Source organism: Lynx canadensis, chromosome D3, assembly GCF_007474595.2.
Source record: "Lynx canadensis isolate LIC74 chromosome D3, mLynCan4.pri.v2, whole genome shotgun sequence".
Classification (NCBI taxonomy): Eukaryota; Metazoa; Chordata; class Mammalia; order Carnivora; family Felidae; genus Lynx; species Lynx canadensis.
The window spans coordinates 21,976,855-21,992,744 of record NC_044314.2 but is presented as its reverse complement, the minus strand read 5'-3'; the positions used below and the strand labels follow the sequence as shown (position 1 = coordinate 21,992,744).

Here is a 15,890-nt window from a genome sequence, read left to right as displayed (position 1 = left end):
AAATCACTATATTAAACCACATCTTCACAAAGTAAAACCGTTGAATGTTCTTTGACCGTGTTATAATTCACGGATTTCTACCTTTTAAAATGGAATAGCTCCAAAGCTGTACAGTTGAAAGATGTAATCTTATAAAATTTTGTGGTTTTTTTTCTATTAAACTTCTGATGTTATTTGGAAAGATTGATTACTGATGAGCAGTTTGCCAGCTTTATCTTGTTAAAATTTTTAAAAATTATAATCGAAAGTCTAAATGAAATGAATGACTACTTGTAACAAACTACATTATTTATACACCTAGTTGTATCTACTCCTTTTTCTTTTCATTCATGATACTATTCCGTTTGGGTTCCTGTTCATTTTATTTAAAAAAAAAACCTATGTTTCATTTTAGAATCATCTCACATGCTTTTGGAAGATGGTGAAGTAGAAATTAGAAATCTTTTAATTGATAAATATGAGGAAATAATCTTTGCATGTCAATTTTTGGGTATTTTAAATTAGCATGTTGATGAAGAGGGAGCAGTAACCCTCTGATATGTAGTCTAGTGCTGGTTTCATGCTCTATACTTGGCAAAATCTACATTCTTCTTTTTTCTACTCAGACAAGGTCACAAAGACTAAATGTTAAGAAATTGGAATAAAAAATGTGTTAGTGGTTGGAGAGAGGGCTGAACTGTACAAATCTTAGAAATATTTGCCTCATAGAAATAAAATGCCAAACAGCATCTTTAAAGGCATATTATGTACAGGTATCAGATAATGTTTAGGAAATACAGGCTCCAACACAGGATCCAGAAGCTACAGCAGGGCACGAAGCCACATTCCATGCAGTACGTTAGGTGACATCACTGGTTGTTATGCCCATAAATGAAGCCAGTTCTATCTCTAAGTATCTGTTCTTGAGAATGTTTTTAGTGTTTGTATTTAAATCACTAAATAATGCCAACTTCCATTTCACAATGTCTATGTTTTAGTCATCAGTTTCTTTATTAACTTATTCTTTATAGATCATATAAAGAGAATCAATATCTTTTATGAATATATGATATTTATAACAACAAAGTTGAATAAAAACAAATTAGGTAAAATACATATATATATGTACACACACACACACATATATATGTAATTTTTTTAAATGGTGCATGCCATGTTGTATGCAGACCAACAATTTAAAAACTCATCAGAAACTCTCTAAAGGAAAACCTCATTTAATTTTGTAATGGTAGAACATAAATGTTAAAAGCTTATTTATTTTCGAAAGATCCAATTTCTATGAATTATCTGAATTCTTTACTTCCTAATCTTAATGGTATCCTAAGAATTTGTTTTAGTGTACATTTCAAGGCTGACTGGCCATGATTATATTATGTTTCTGATAAAAACCATAGGGAGACAGCCTTGTTTTTTAAGACTGAGCAACATTATTTTTTCTTCTATCAATTCCATTGTTTCTAAGTATCCAACTAAAAATATCAATTTATAGAGTTTTATTTTTAACTTACTTTCTCTTATGCCAACTTTCCAAAGCCAAGGGACAAGAAAGTATTTTTCATTTGACCCTGGCTCATTTCATGAAAATACTACTAATGATATAATATTTTCTACCATATTTAGTATCATTAATAAAAAGAAAATCAGACAGTGATTATTTGTATCACACATATGGCCTTAGCTTATAAAACAAAAACAGTAACATAATTCAACTTATAAATATGTTTAATGAACATCTGCTATGTTCCTAATACTGTTTCCTGCCATCTGAAGCATGTTAGAAAAGCATATGTGTGTAATGAAATAATAGCACTTATGGATTTCAGAAGATTCTTAAGGAGACAAATATTCCAAATGTGTAACAATAACAAAACAAAGTAAGGGAACTTATAGGAAGTTGTTAAGTGAAATATTACCATTTCAGTCATGGGTTTGCATGTGGGCCCATTACCTGGGATGGTTGAGGCATAGTGTCTAGTTATTTTTGTATTTTTAAATTACATCATGCCTGCTTCCTCAAGCAAGTGTTGTATTTCAAAGACAGCTGCCTTAGCCCTTTTGTATGTCTTCCATTCCTCCTCATTCAGTAAGCAGTCTTAGAATTTGTGCAGAGGACCTTATGTGTGCTGGTTTCAGTAAGCATTTACTTTGCTTAGAAATGAGCATAAATGATGATAAAACTAAATGCCTGACTGAATAAAGTATGTTGCTTGTTAGAACTGTTGTCTGATATAAGTGATCTTTTCCCCAGAAAATGAAATGTAGAATCTTTCTGCTTTGGTAACATGAAGGAGCTTAGAATTTTTTCACCAAGGGCATAATAATGACCTTAGAATTCTAACCATGTGTTGGCCTTTAATAACAGCATCATTATTAAATCACTTCTGTTCTTACTGCTGCATGGAGTAAGAATTCTTTCCTTTACAGGCCATTGTTTACTTGAATGGGGGTGGGGAGTGACCTGATTCTGTTTTGTTGAGAATTGCCTTAGATAATTCCCCTCTTACTTAGTAGATACGTAGATAAGAATAAATCAGGCTAGATAAACAGTACATTCAGAATATCCTTTAGATGTACAAAACAGTTAGCCAACTCCTTCAATTCATTTACATTAAGAATACTGTGTAGCTCACTTGCTGTCTTTATTACAGACATTAGAATAAATAAATTATGTTATCATGACTAATAGGTACTATATGTGTATTTTATCTTCTGTTGTTAACACAAAATGCCATTTTGGCAATTTAAAAATATGTCTAGGATAAGGAACACTTCATCTTCTTCAAGCCTGCTTGATAGTGTACCAATTGCTGAGGAAGATGGAACATTCTAGAGATCCTGTGCTTCATTTCCTCTCCTCTCCTCTCTTATTTCTCCTTTGTCTCTCTCTCTCCTTTCCTCCCCTTCTAGCCCCACACCGCCCCCCTGCCCTCAGCTTATGAGCCTACTGTTATTTTTTTTAGAGGAAGTTCAAAGGCTGATTTTATTATTTGGCTAAAATTCAGAATTTAGAGGCAAGGGAGGTGGGCAATTCTATCATTATTACTTTCCCTGACAAAATGATCTCATCTTTTGAAAATGGGCTTCATCTGGGTATGCATTTGGTTACTCCTTTTATCACTGTTTTTCCAAATATGATGTAGTAATTGTACACTAAAATTACATAGCTTTTATACAAATTGAATTTCAAGTTTTCCATAATATTTGAAAATATTAACTCTATTATGAAAACCATATTCTCAAGGAATAAACACTAATGGAAAATATGTCTGAAATATAAATCAGCCAGCAACTGTTTCTAAAACTGCATACATTTTGTAGTAATCATTTAAAGAGATCAACAGCCCCAGATCCAGTTTATGAAATAATCACCCAGAATAGAAAAGCTTGATTTAAAGGAAGGTTTATGTCCCCTGATTATATCTTCCTTTTGCTAAACCCTTTGCTTCTTCCCCCTGCCTTTATGGTGTGTAATTTCTCCACTGTATTATCAGCTGGATTTAAGTCCCTGCCTGCTTAAGACTTGTCTAATCTTTTCATACCACATGTGGAGAGTTTTTGAATTATTATTTGGGGTCCTTTAAGATGCTGTTAAGGCAGTTTAATCGTGAAGAATGTTAAAATGGACCACATACTGGCCTAGGGCTTCAGTTAGAATGGGAAGCCTATTTGCTAGACCACAACCCAATTATCCACAAAACCCTTTTATATTTGAGTTGTGAGTAATATTCTTAGTCCATTATATTTACACTGAAAAGATGAGTGAAATCCATCCCCCCCCCCAGGTTGAGTCACTTAAGAATATATTATCCAGAAGCATAGGCATATTTTCTTTTTTCCCTCCTTCCATGGATATTCATTCATTTATTGACTCATTTATTCATTCATTCGAATAGGGCTCTACTTGTACAGTTGTTATGAGGGAAATGAGAAATTTCTGAACATCATTTGTTCAATATTAGTACCTGAATCCTAGGGCAAGTTTCTTAATCCTTGAGACCTCAGTTTCCCTAACTATAAATTGAAGATATGATTTATTCCTCTTCTTTCTAGAAGAAATGTGATAACATATGAGAAGCTCCTGAGTCTTCCCTGGCATCAAGTAGACAGTCAATAGAGAGAAACTCCCTGCCCCTGACAGGATCAAATGGAAACATAATCCCAACTGCACTTAACAAACAAAGTGGGACACTCAGTAGGTAATAAAGTTCATATAATACCTTTTTGATAGTTTGGAACTAGCTTGATTACTATACAAATCAGCCATTTATATATTTTATTACTTTTCCCCTAATTATCATCTACCTATAATTTATCAGGCCATTATAGACTAGGTTGTCATCTCATCTTGCCTAATGCATATCTTTGTATCCCTAACTGAACTTTGAGGTCTATTATCAGAAAACATACCATCATCCCATTAAATGTGTCACAACATTGCCGTCTTATGAATAACTGGTTACTTAAATTTGCTGGTAAAATCTCAGCCATACTTATTATATGGCCAAGGTATTAAATTCCAATTATATTTTTACTTCATCATGATTCTGTAATTAAGGAAAATCAGTAAATCATAGTTCTGTCTAGATCATTTATGTTTATAACTCGAGCTGCTTTCATTATTAACTGTACTGCATGGTGATTTGAGTGAATATTTGGGGATGACTGTGTGGCAAAGTTGACCATGAGCCATGAACAATGCCATGCGTCATGTGCATGACTGTTGGTTAATCATGGAAAGAAATAATGATAAGCATTGACATTCCATCTTTTTTTTGGTAGCATACAAATGCTGATGCAATTTAAAAGTTCTCTCATGCGGGGCACCTGGTGGCGCAGTTCGGTTAAGCGTCTCCCGACTTCAGCCAGGTCACGATCTCGCGGTCTGTGAGTTCGAGCCCCCGTGTCAGGCTCTGGCTGATGGCTCGGAGGACCTGGAGCCTGTTTCCGATTCTGTGTCTCCCTCTCCTCTTGCCCCCTCCCCGTTCATGCTCTGTCTCTCCCTGTCCCAAAAATAAATAAACGTTTGAAAAAAAAAATTAAAAAAAAAAAAAAAAGTCTTCATTGCAAAACATGCTTTTGGTTTTACAAATACAAGGTGGGAGACATTAAAGACTTTATGGTTTGGTATCCTTAGTGAGAGAAGCCTTAAGGAATCCCTTTGTATATAATGGTCAGTTAGGTGAGGTATTATGTCTTTTATAATGACAATCGAGGTAGGCTTGGAAGGATGGGTTGTTAATCATACTAGAAGAGTTCAGAGCAAGTGTGAATCACTCTGTAGTTCATTCATCATTTATTCATTCAATCAAAATTGTTTTTCATGTAAGTTCGAGAACTTCACTCTCCAGACAGTAACTATTAGTCACATGTGTTTATTTAAGTGCATTGGAGTTAAAATAAAATTTAAATTCAGACACAAGTAGTCATATTTCAGTTGTTAAATAGCACTTAAAACTTAAATAAATTGAGAACTAAAAATTCCAGTTCCTCAGCCTAATTAGTCCACATTTCAGTGGCTTATATATGACTATGGCTACTATGTGGGATGGCATAGAGAACATTTCCATTATTGCAAACAATTCTATGGGACACTATCAATCTAGACACTAATTAGTGCATGAAAATACAAAAGCGAGTCAGACATTGTTCTGACTCTCAAGAACTAGTAGTCTAGTGGCAACCATTTTAAGCAGAACTTTAAAAACATTTAACAGATTAGTGCTCTTTGAATGTTGAAAGTGAATTATACATTGAATTAATATAAAAGATTTATTTTTCAAAGACCAGAGAATCTAGATTTCAACATCTTCTTCAGTTAGTTACTTAAAGGTCTCTAAATATTTTCTCAGGGTAAACAATGTAAGTATTTTTAAAGATGAAGGACAAAGATGATGTGTTGCTTGATTCAGCAGTGGGACAGTCTAAGTTCCATTTCCCCAAAGGCTTCTCTTGGCTCACTGTTATTCTCTTTTACTCTGAGCATAAAGCATAATTTAAGCTTCTTCCATTGGTGTAACCAAACATTTAGAGAAGTTATCTGCTTGGTGAAAAATTAAACAGAAATTATTATGTATGTATGCTGGTATGTATATATATGTGTATACACACACATATGTATATATGTATTAGAGACTTTGAAGAAAGAGTACATGGAAATTAATAATAATAAGACGTTTTGAGGAAGTATGGGTATCCAGTCTGGGATAAAGATGTTTCCCCCCAGAATAGATTGATTTTAGGTTTAATTGCATAGTTTGGTTATATACCCTATTAAAAATGAAAGTAGGTTGCTGGCTAAACTGAAGTAGAGCAAAATGGAGCTTGAGCATCTTTAGGGATATTGTCATTATGCTGGCACAGCCAAATAAAAGTCTACTCTAAAGATAAAACAGCTGAGCTGAGTTTTTTTATGGAACTCCTTCAATTATATTTGATTCTGTGGAGAGCTGGTGAACATGACTAGTGAAAAATAAAGACAGAAAGAGAGTATGGTGTTTATACCTGTAAATATACCTCATATTTATACATCTGTATTTATACCCTCTCTTGAGAAGCTTTGTTAATCTATGCAGTCTATAAACATTTATTGAGCACCTACCTACCAAGTGTCAAGGCCTCTATAGGTGCTGAGGATAGAAAGTAAAATAAGATGAACAGAATAATACCAAAAAATTTAGGGATGAAATTTTTGATGAAAATATATCTGTAAGATACATTGTTCTAAATCATACTGTGAGATCAAATTACTTCCTCTTTTTTTTAACCTAAACTTACAGTTACAAGGCATTAGTGTATAAGTACTATATAATTTAACGCATATATATCAGGTTATGGTATTATAACACTTAACACAAAATTATATAACATAATATCATTAGCACAATCACGTAGATGCTGTTTAATACACATAATGTTATAGATATAGTGTTCTGGTGTGAAATATTAGTGTAATTTAGAAAGGATCATGTCAAGAAACTTACAGTTGACTTAACCTAATATGATACCTAACCAAAATTAAATCACTTCATTTTTTTATGGATTCTTTTAACCACGGCTGGTATTCTGCCTGCTATAATATATGATAAATCTTACATGCTACACAAAAGGGCAATAATGGGACTATTGTGCTCTAACTCCAATGTTCCTGAATTATATTGTTTTAATACAGATATTATTTCTACTCTGTAGGAAGATATCTAGGCAAAAGAAACCCCTAACAGGTCTATTCTGTGAAAAACTCTTTTCTTTCTCAGCCCAAACTTTCCACCTTGGGAAGCCTCAAATCATCCCCAGTATAGAAATTGAGTTGGGCCATCATTTCTAATTACGGGATATTTGACAGGTACAAGGGGTTGCCATGGGTTGAAATCGAAAGATTTTAAGGTGATGATATGCAGTTACTGCCTTGGATCGCAGCTGTTAAAACCAGAGTCAGGATGTTGCCGTCAATGCTCAGGAGAAAATGATTGTGGGGTTTTTATCAACTGAAAGTCAAACAGTAGAACTCTGAGCCCATGGTTGCACAAGTAAGTTACTAATTACCACCTAATTAAAGCTATAATTGGTGTTCCAAGTTCCAAGTGGAAGAAAAGTGGAAGATGGTTAAGAACAGTGATTCAGAAGTCAGACTGGTTTTGAATTCTGGCTTTTTCATTTACTAGCTAACTGGGGTAAGCTAGTTATGCTAAGCCACAGTTTCCTTGTGTATAAAAGAGAAACATCTTTCAGGAATGTTGTAAATTTAAAAGAGCGTCTATAAAATGGATCACAACAATACATCCTCACATGATTGTTCAGAGAATTAAATGAGATGATTAGTGTAAAAGACTTAGCCTGCTACCTGGTACTTTGCCAAACCCTCAATAATGGGCGCTCCTCTAATCATGCATTCCTCCATTCTGGATTCTCATTATTGCTCATGTAATCATGTTCCTTAACACTGCACATAATTGGTTCATCTCTAGCTCTGTACTCTTCACATGTGTTTGAAATGATCTCCTTTTTCTTTGGGTTATTTCATAAGTCTCTTCTATTTCTATTTTAAGATCTTATGTGGGGCGCCTGGGTGGCTCCATCGGTTAAGCGTCCGACTTCGGCTCAGGTCATGATCTCACAGTTCGTGAGTTCGAGCCCCGCGTAGGGCTCTGTGCTGACAGCTCAGAGCCTGGAGCCTGCTTCACATTCTGTGTCTCCCTCTCTCTCTGCCCCTTCCCTGCTCATGCTCTGTCTCTCTCTGTCTCAAAAATAAATAACATTAAAAAATTAAAAAAAAAATAAAAGATCTTAAGATTTTTAAGAGCAGAGAGCAGAAAGCCGACTCTCGCTAAGTCACCACGTGGATCAGTCTCTTAGTCTGCATAAGCTCATTTTTCACTCCCCATATTTGTTTGAACCCTATCAAGCCATTCATTTATTCATTCAACAAGTATTCATCTTGTACCTCCAAAGAGCTACCCTGTATTTTCCAGCACTGGGAATTCAGCAGTAAAAAGACAAAGTACTTATCCTCATGGGGTGTTTATTTTAGTGATAAGGATGTACAATAAACCAATAAAATAAAGCATGCAGAAGAATAAAACAGCTTAAGGGGGTATAGAATGAGGAGAATAGAGGTGATTCTAGAAAGGAAAGTCAGGAAAGCCTTTCTGGAGAAGGGGCATTTAAGGGGATATCTGAATGAATTTGGGGGGAGGGTGCCGTCAAAGATCTTGGGTGGAGACATTTGAGCCGAAGAGAGTAGCAAGAGCCAAGGCCCTGGAAAGGAAGCACAAGAAGACCACCATGCTACAGGAGAGTGGAGAGGAGAGAGGGAGAGGGAGAAGTGGAGACAGAGGTCGACAGGTGACTGGGCCAGGCCAAGAAAAGCCTTGGAAGCCACAGTAAGGAAGGTAGATTTCATACTCGGTGAAGAGACATATATATAAGAGGGAGTAACATACCCTAATTTTCATATTTAAAGTGAGAGTGGGGAGAATAGAAAGGAGGCTAATGCAGTGGTTTAGTCAAGAGATGGTAGCTCAAGTTTTGGTGTTAGGATTCAAGATACCTTTAGAAGGTAGGGACAAGACTGGCTTCACGGTATGGGATGGAGAAAAGACAGGAGTCAAATTTACCATTAGGTTTTTGGCCTCAGAAGCTAGGTGAATCATGGGGCCTGTTGTTGTAATCAGAAGACTAGGGTAGGAGCTAGCTTGGAGGGTGTGTGGAAAAATCAAGAATTAATTTTTTTGACACATTAATTTTAACTGTTAAATTCATTTTCTTTTCTTTTTTTTCTATAATTATTTATTTGAGAGACAAAGAGAGAGGAGAGAGAGAGAGGAGAGAGAGAGAGAGTGAACATAAGCCAGGGAGAGGCAGAGAGAGAGGAAGAGAGAGAATCCCAAGCAGGCTCAGCACAGAGCCTGATGTGGGGCTCAATCACACAAACTGTGAGGTCATGACCTGAGTGGAAATCAAGAGGCCAACGCTTAACCAACTGAGCCACCCAGGTGCCCCAAATCCATTTTATTTTCTAAGCAGACTGTGCTTGAGGAATGTGTCTATATTTTGAATATAAAAATAAAAGAAAATGTCACATTCTGCTGGGTCGATGGCCAAATGAAATGTGGTGTTTAGCTTCTAATAGTGGAAAAGCTGAACAATTGGAAAAACGTGGAAGAATTCTCCATGTTGTAAACTGTAAAACTTCTGTGCCCAAATGTCCCTAATGAATGCACTACAGAGATATGCACACTGCTGTGCACAGCCGACACTCATAAATTTGTCCATCATAGAGAAGCTTCCTTCCCAGAAAACCTCCCTATAGAACAGTGAATGTAATTTGATGTGGCTGCTACCAGCAAGAAGTGCCTAAAAGGAGCCTCGATCTGCAGCCCAGTCTCCCAGCTGCCGAGATTTTCTAAGGAACCTATCCAAAAGGGGCAACTTACTGCCAAAATAAATGTTAGCCCAGAACCAGCTTGTTTTCTGACATGTACTTTGCCTGTGTTCATTAAACAGGAGATTGAATTCTAGTGGGATGTCTGTTCACAAAAAGATCCAGAGGTTGAATCACCTGTTCGCTCTGAGACTACATAGGAATTTTACCAGCAGAAGCCTGGTTTAGGCCCAAGTGGAGGCCACAGAATTAAGGAGGAATTTGCCTTTTGTCTTCCAACATTTCTTTAACCCTTTTCTCTATCTTGAAGGGTCTTCTATCCCTCATTACCTCAGAGTCTAACGTATTTACCCAATGATCTGAAACATAATGTTGAATCCATAGAATAGCTTTGACATGGTGGATCCCAATTTTGGAATTTGCAAAGAGTAAACTTTGGGATCAGAGAGTTAAGTGACTTAGGGTGGGTCAGCATACTGGTGGCATCAGCAGACCTATGTCTAAACTGCTATGCTTGCAAAAATTGTGTGTTACTTTTGTTTGTTTTGTTTCTGAAAACAGGTACAACACTGAACCAAAAGCAAAAGACAGGGGTTCAAGATTGTGGTGTTCTCTATATTCTGCTATATATTTTTGAGGAAATCAGTTACCTTTTCTAATTCTCAATTTCCTCTCATAAAACAGGGATCATACTGCGTGTATTAACGTCTAAGGGCTGCTCTATGAAGTGCAACGCATTAAGCAGTTTAAAACAACAGAAATGTATTCTCTGATAGTTCAGGAGACAAGGAGTCTGAAACAAAGGTGTTAGCAGAGCCACGCTCCCTCTGTAAGCTCTAGAGAAAAATCCTTCTTTGCTGCTTCCTGGTTTCTGGTGGTTTCCTGCAGTCCTTCTCCCGTGGTCCACGTCTCTGTGTCTCTTTGCCTCTTTGTATAAGAACACCCATCATATTGATTTAGAGCATGCCCCAATGCAGTATGACTTCATTTAACTTAACTGATCGTATCTGCGAAGGCCTTTCTGGGTATGCATGAATTTTGGGGGATGCCATCCAGTCCAGAACACATGCCCTGCCCTACAAATCACAAAGATTTGTTAATAAGATTCCAAGTAATCTGCGCAAGGACTGAGCAAACTATGAGGTGTGTATATATACTTTATTACTCAAACTACCTTTTTCATTTAAAAAATAATCTCAACCATTGTCCCTCGAGCAGAGAGTGTTGAGAAACATCCTTCATTTCTTAAAAGCATACTTGATATACCCCTACCTTCTTCCTCTCTCCACAATTCTAACCCTGCCTTGTAGGCTGTAGGACATAGTGCTTTCTGTAATTAAAGACTACAACTGCTCAGGTGGCCCTAAGGGGACTAACAAGTGAAAGGAATCATCTGGATAACGAAGTTTGCAGAAGCTGTCAGTGAGGACTGTTACTGACACCAACTACACACTCAGATTTCCACGGTTTGATCTTCTGTTGATAAAAATCCCATGAGCATTTCTTCCTGAATGTTGATGGGAGCAAGTTGACTCTGATTTTAACAGCTACAAGCTAAAGTAGTAATGGTGTGTCATCACCTTGAAATCTTATAAGTTCAGCCCATAGCAACCCCCTATACCTGTGAAATATCCTGTAAGCAAGAGTTCTGGCCCAACCCAACTCTCATGGTAGAAATTATAAAATTAAATGTGTCAAAATTAACATTGTCAGAGCCTGGATTTGAATCTAATATAACATTCCTGCCACAATGTGCGTACATGCGTGTGTGCGTGCGTGCGTGTGTGTGTGTGTGTGTGTGTACAAGCTAAGATTAGCCATAATAATTTTAAATAAATAGAAAAAATAGTTAATTGAAAGTTAACTGCATTTTAGCAGTTCTTTAATGAGTTAAGATTCTTTTTACTTCAGAAAACACAGCTATGACAGGATAATGTTTTAAAAACGTCCAACATTATTGTGCTTAAGCCAATCTGAATGAGTTATGCTAACTCTACTGCTGAGGAACATGCTAGATATATAATTTCTACTTTATGTTATAAATCACTTACTTGATCTTAACCCTTCATCTACGGTCTTTGTTCAAAGTCTTATCCTACAACTTTGCAATGAAATAAAAACTATTATTACTTCCATTTTTCAGGGGGGCTAATTGGCTTGTAGTTCATCCAAGCTCTTCACAAAAATTCTTAATACTCCTAGAAATAACTTGCTGCTACTTCTGGTGGTATGTTTCATCACTTAATATACTATTTAATCACAAATAACAATGTAATAATAGACTTAACATATTGCTGACTTAGATTATACCAACAGCTTGATTAATTTTATCACTTTGAATGCGATTTGTTCTATATCCTCTCTGTTATTTAATGTTCTTATAGTAATTTTACCACTGTCTTTGGTAATATTGAATTTTCCCCCATTTCAATGCATGAGTTCTTGAATTAGCCTGGTGGCATTGCCTATATCTGCAATGTTCAGTATGGTAGCTACTAGCCACAAGTGGCTTTTAGCACTTGAACTATGGCTTACCCAATTTAAGGTGTAAATGTAAAATAAACACATGATGTTAAAGAGTTAGTATGGAAAGAATGTAAAATGTCACAGTAACAAATCTTACATTGATTATATTTTGAAATGATAAAATTTAAGTTTATTGTGTTAATATATATTATTAAAATTAATTTTACTTACTTTGATTTTTACTTTTTAATGTGGCTTTTTAAAATTACTATGAGCATTCATGGCTCACATTTATACTAAACAGTGATGATCTACATGTATACCCTTCTGTCTTACATTCAACCAGGAATAAGCCAAGAAGATTGCCAATCTGGTGTTAAATTGAGTTTGGGAGTTACAAATATAATAGGTAAACTTAACCCTTCTCAAAGAAATGGTAATTAAAGTCTTGCCTAAATAGCATTCATATTTAGTCATTATCTTCCTTATTTTACTCTGCATTTACTAGATATCATAATCAATAGCCTTTGAATGTTTGAGTTGAAGGTATTTTCTTCCTACTGGTCTGACACTTTGTGGCACCAATGCAAATAGAAGCAATGGACTTGGGCTTGGAGAAAGAAAGGAAGCCTTGGATCCAGAGTTGCGCACCAGTGTCCCTGTGTAAAGTCGTCGTCCAACTTCTGTGAGATGATTTACTGCAGTAGTCTATTTGTCTTCCTGCTGCTATCTCTGAGCAAGCCTAAATCTTCCATGTGGTTAATAAACTTCTTATCTTTTGAATACTGAAAATAAAATAAACTTAATCCTCAGGGTGGTTCAGTCAGCAGACCGGGAGCCTTTTAGATGCTTCTTAGAGATAGAGGACAACTAGGTTTTCTGCCCTGTGCGATTATCAATCTTCCCCTTGCATGCATGTATGTGTAAGGGCGTTAAAGGTGCTTCTCAGTGATAAATGTCAGTGGAATCACAAAGTGAATATTAATTTCAGTATTGTCAAGGTCAGATGTGTACCCAAGTTCATTGTTAGTGGAATTTTTATTGTTGCTACTGTTAGGAAAGATATTTTATCTTGGGCTCTTTTTGCAAGAATCAGGGGAGAAGGGGAACAAAATTTCTTAACATGCGTATACATTACTCAGAAAAAAGTGCCTTAGCACAGCTTGATCCATTAACTGGGGTAATTATTTTGAGTGCTTTAAGAAAGATCAAAGTATGGGTTTAGAGGATCTAAGTAAGGTGGAGACAAAAAAAAAAAAAAACAGATGATCACAAAATCTGGAGACTTGTTGATGTTCCTGAAACGTGGCTAACTACATATAGAAAAAGAAAGACAGAAATTCGGGAGAAATAAATAAAGAAGAAAATAAAAGTCTGTGATTTGAGGCCATTCATTGAAGTAGGGTATGAAATTAATGGCTAGAACCTCAAGAAATTAAAAGAGAAATAAAGATGAAGAAAAGTATTAGGTTATGACTGTCCCTCTGGGGATAAATAAGCCACTGGACATGTCTGTATGTAGTGAATTACCTCAGACCCAACAGTGGGTAGCAGTGCTGTGATATTCACCTGCTAATACACCCACACCCACACACCTTCCGGGTCTAGTTTTAGTGGAGTATTGACTGTCTTAGTGAACAACACCAGAAACACTCAGCAGTGCAAGTCAGAAATACAGGAGTCATTCTTGGTGCTTCCATCCTCCTCACTGCCCTACCTCTGATACCTCAAATGCTGCTGATTTTATCTTCCACGTAGCTCTTGAATCCCTGCCCACTGCCATTGTTCTTATTCCAGCTATTAACAACTGTCTTAGCTACTATGGAATATTCTCCCAACTGGTCTCCCAATACCTACATTCACCGACTTCAATTCACTCATTATGTAACTAACAAAATACAACATGCTTAAACTCATCAATTCCTTATCAGGGGCTCCTGGGTTGCTTAGTTGGTTGAGTGGCTGACTTCAGCTCCAGTCATGATCTCACAGTTCGTGAGTTTGAGCCCCGCATGGGGCTCTGTGCTGACAGCTCAGAGCCTGGAGCCTGCTTCGGATTCTGTGTCTCCCTCTCTCTCTGCACCCCCCCCCACACACACACTCACGTTCTGTCTATCTCTCTCTTAAAAATAAATAAACGTTAAAAAAGAATAAAAGATCAAAATCATTCCAAGGCCTTTAATACCCAGTATGGTCTTGCCCTGTCAACCTCTCCCACCTCATCTGAATCCCTCATCTCTTGGCTCCTTGTGTCCTGCCATCTTAGACTATAAGTTCTATGGAAGTTTTCATTGTTTGCCCCACCAATTCTCCCAAAGCCTGGTACACTGTAAAAACTTAATTAATATTTATTGAGCATTTCCTGTGTGCCAGATGCTGTTCATAAATTGTTTATTATGAATCTCCACAACAAACCCATGGGGTAGGTATTAGTATTAACCCCATTTTTAAGATAAGAAAAATTAAACTCAAAGGTACTAAGTAGCATGAGCTGGCCACATGGCCTGAGCAATGGTACTGGATTTGAACACAGAGTCTCTCATTCTGGAGCCCATATTCTTTACCATTCGTCTCTCTCAACAAAGCTTATTAGATGGGATCTGTTTTTTGGCATTTTCTGCCTCAAAGAGAAGCCCAGATCTCCCATTTCTGTGAAAACTATGTGTTAGGAGAATAAAGTTCGAAATTTCTTCTTTAACTTATGGTCCCTCCCAAAAGAACCAGTTTACCCAAGGCAGTTCCTTATCTTTTAAAGCCTGGAAATAGATAAACAATAAATTTCTTTCCCAAAGAGATAGTATCTTTTTAAGATAGGATCTTTTTGTCATAATGTGGAAAAACCTACTCACTTGAGGATCTGAAAAAGATTGCCACTTCCTTCTTCTCTAATAAATGGCAGCAGGGGTCTTTTATAAAAGCAATCTATACAAGTCATTTATTGCTCTATTAAAACTACAAACATCAAATATTGATTCTTCCCATACTGACCATAATACAAAGCAACTCTGAGAAAGGTTGCTGGGATTTAGTTACATTATCACCATGGGAAACACTCCGGGTTGCACATAAGCTGAAGACACCTGCTTCTCTGATGCATATCTATTTATAGAGAACTGACATTTTTGTGTGCAGAAATACAATCCTGAAGTATATGTGAGCCACAAATAAGTGTGAAACAAGCAAGAGGTCTGTGCATGCCCTTGCTGGGAATTTCTGCTTGCAGATCTTCCGTAAGAATTAAACATAAACGTATGATCTACATAAGAACAGTAAAAATAAGTCTATGTGGAGTATTTATAAGGAAGATGAAAGGCTTAACTTCTGTGTGTTATTATGACAAAGCAGGCAAACCTCCACTCTTTTATCAGACACTCTTTTGTCCACATTTGGTTTGTAAATGTAATCCTAATTCAGGGCTCCTGCTGTATACATCTATGGAATGTTATGTTTCCTATTTCCCTTTCACATGTATCATCTCCTCATGTTCTTCCAACAATCCTGAGAATTTTTTTTTTTATTTTAGAGACAAAGTTTGTGGGAGTGT

The 15,890-nt window shown here is 36.4% G+C and overlaps 1 protein-coding gene across 1 annotated transcript in view; it reads left to right on the top strand.

Annotated features, from left to right (window-relative positions):
- DCC (DCC netrin 1 receptor) overlaps positions 1 to 15,890 on the top strand; it is a 689,897-nt gene that overhangs the window by 422,466 nt on the left and 251,541 nt on the right.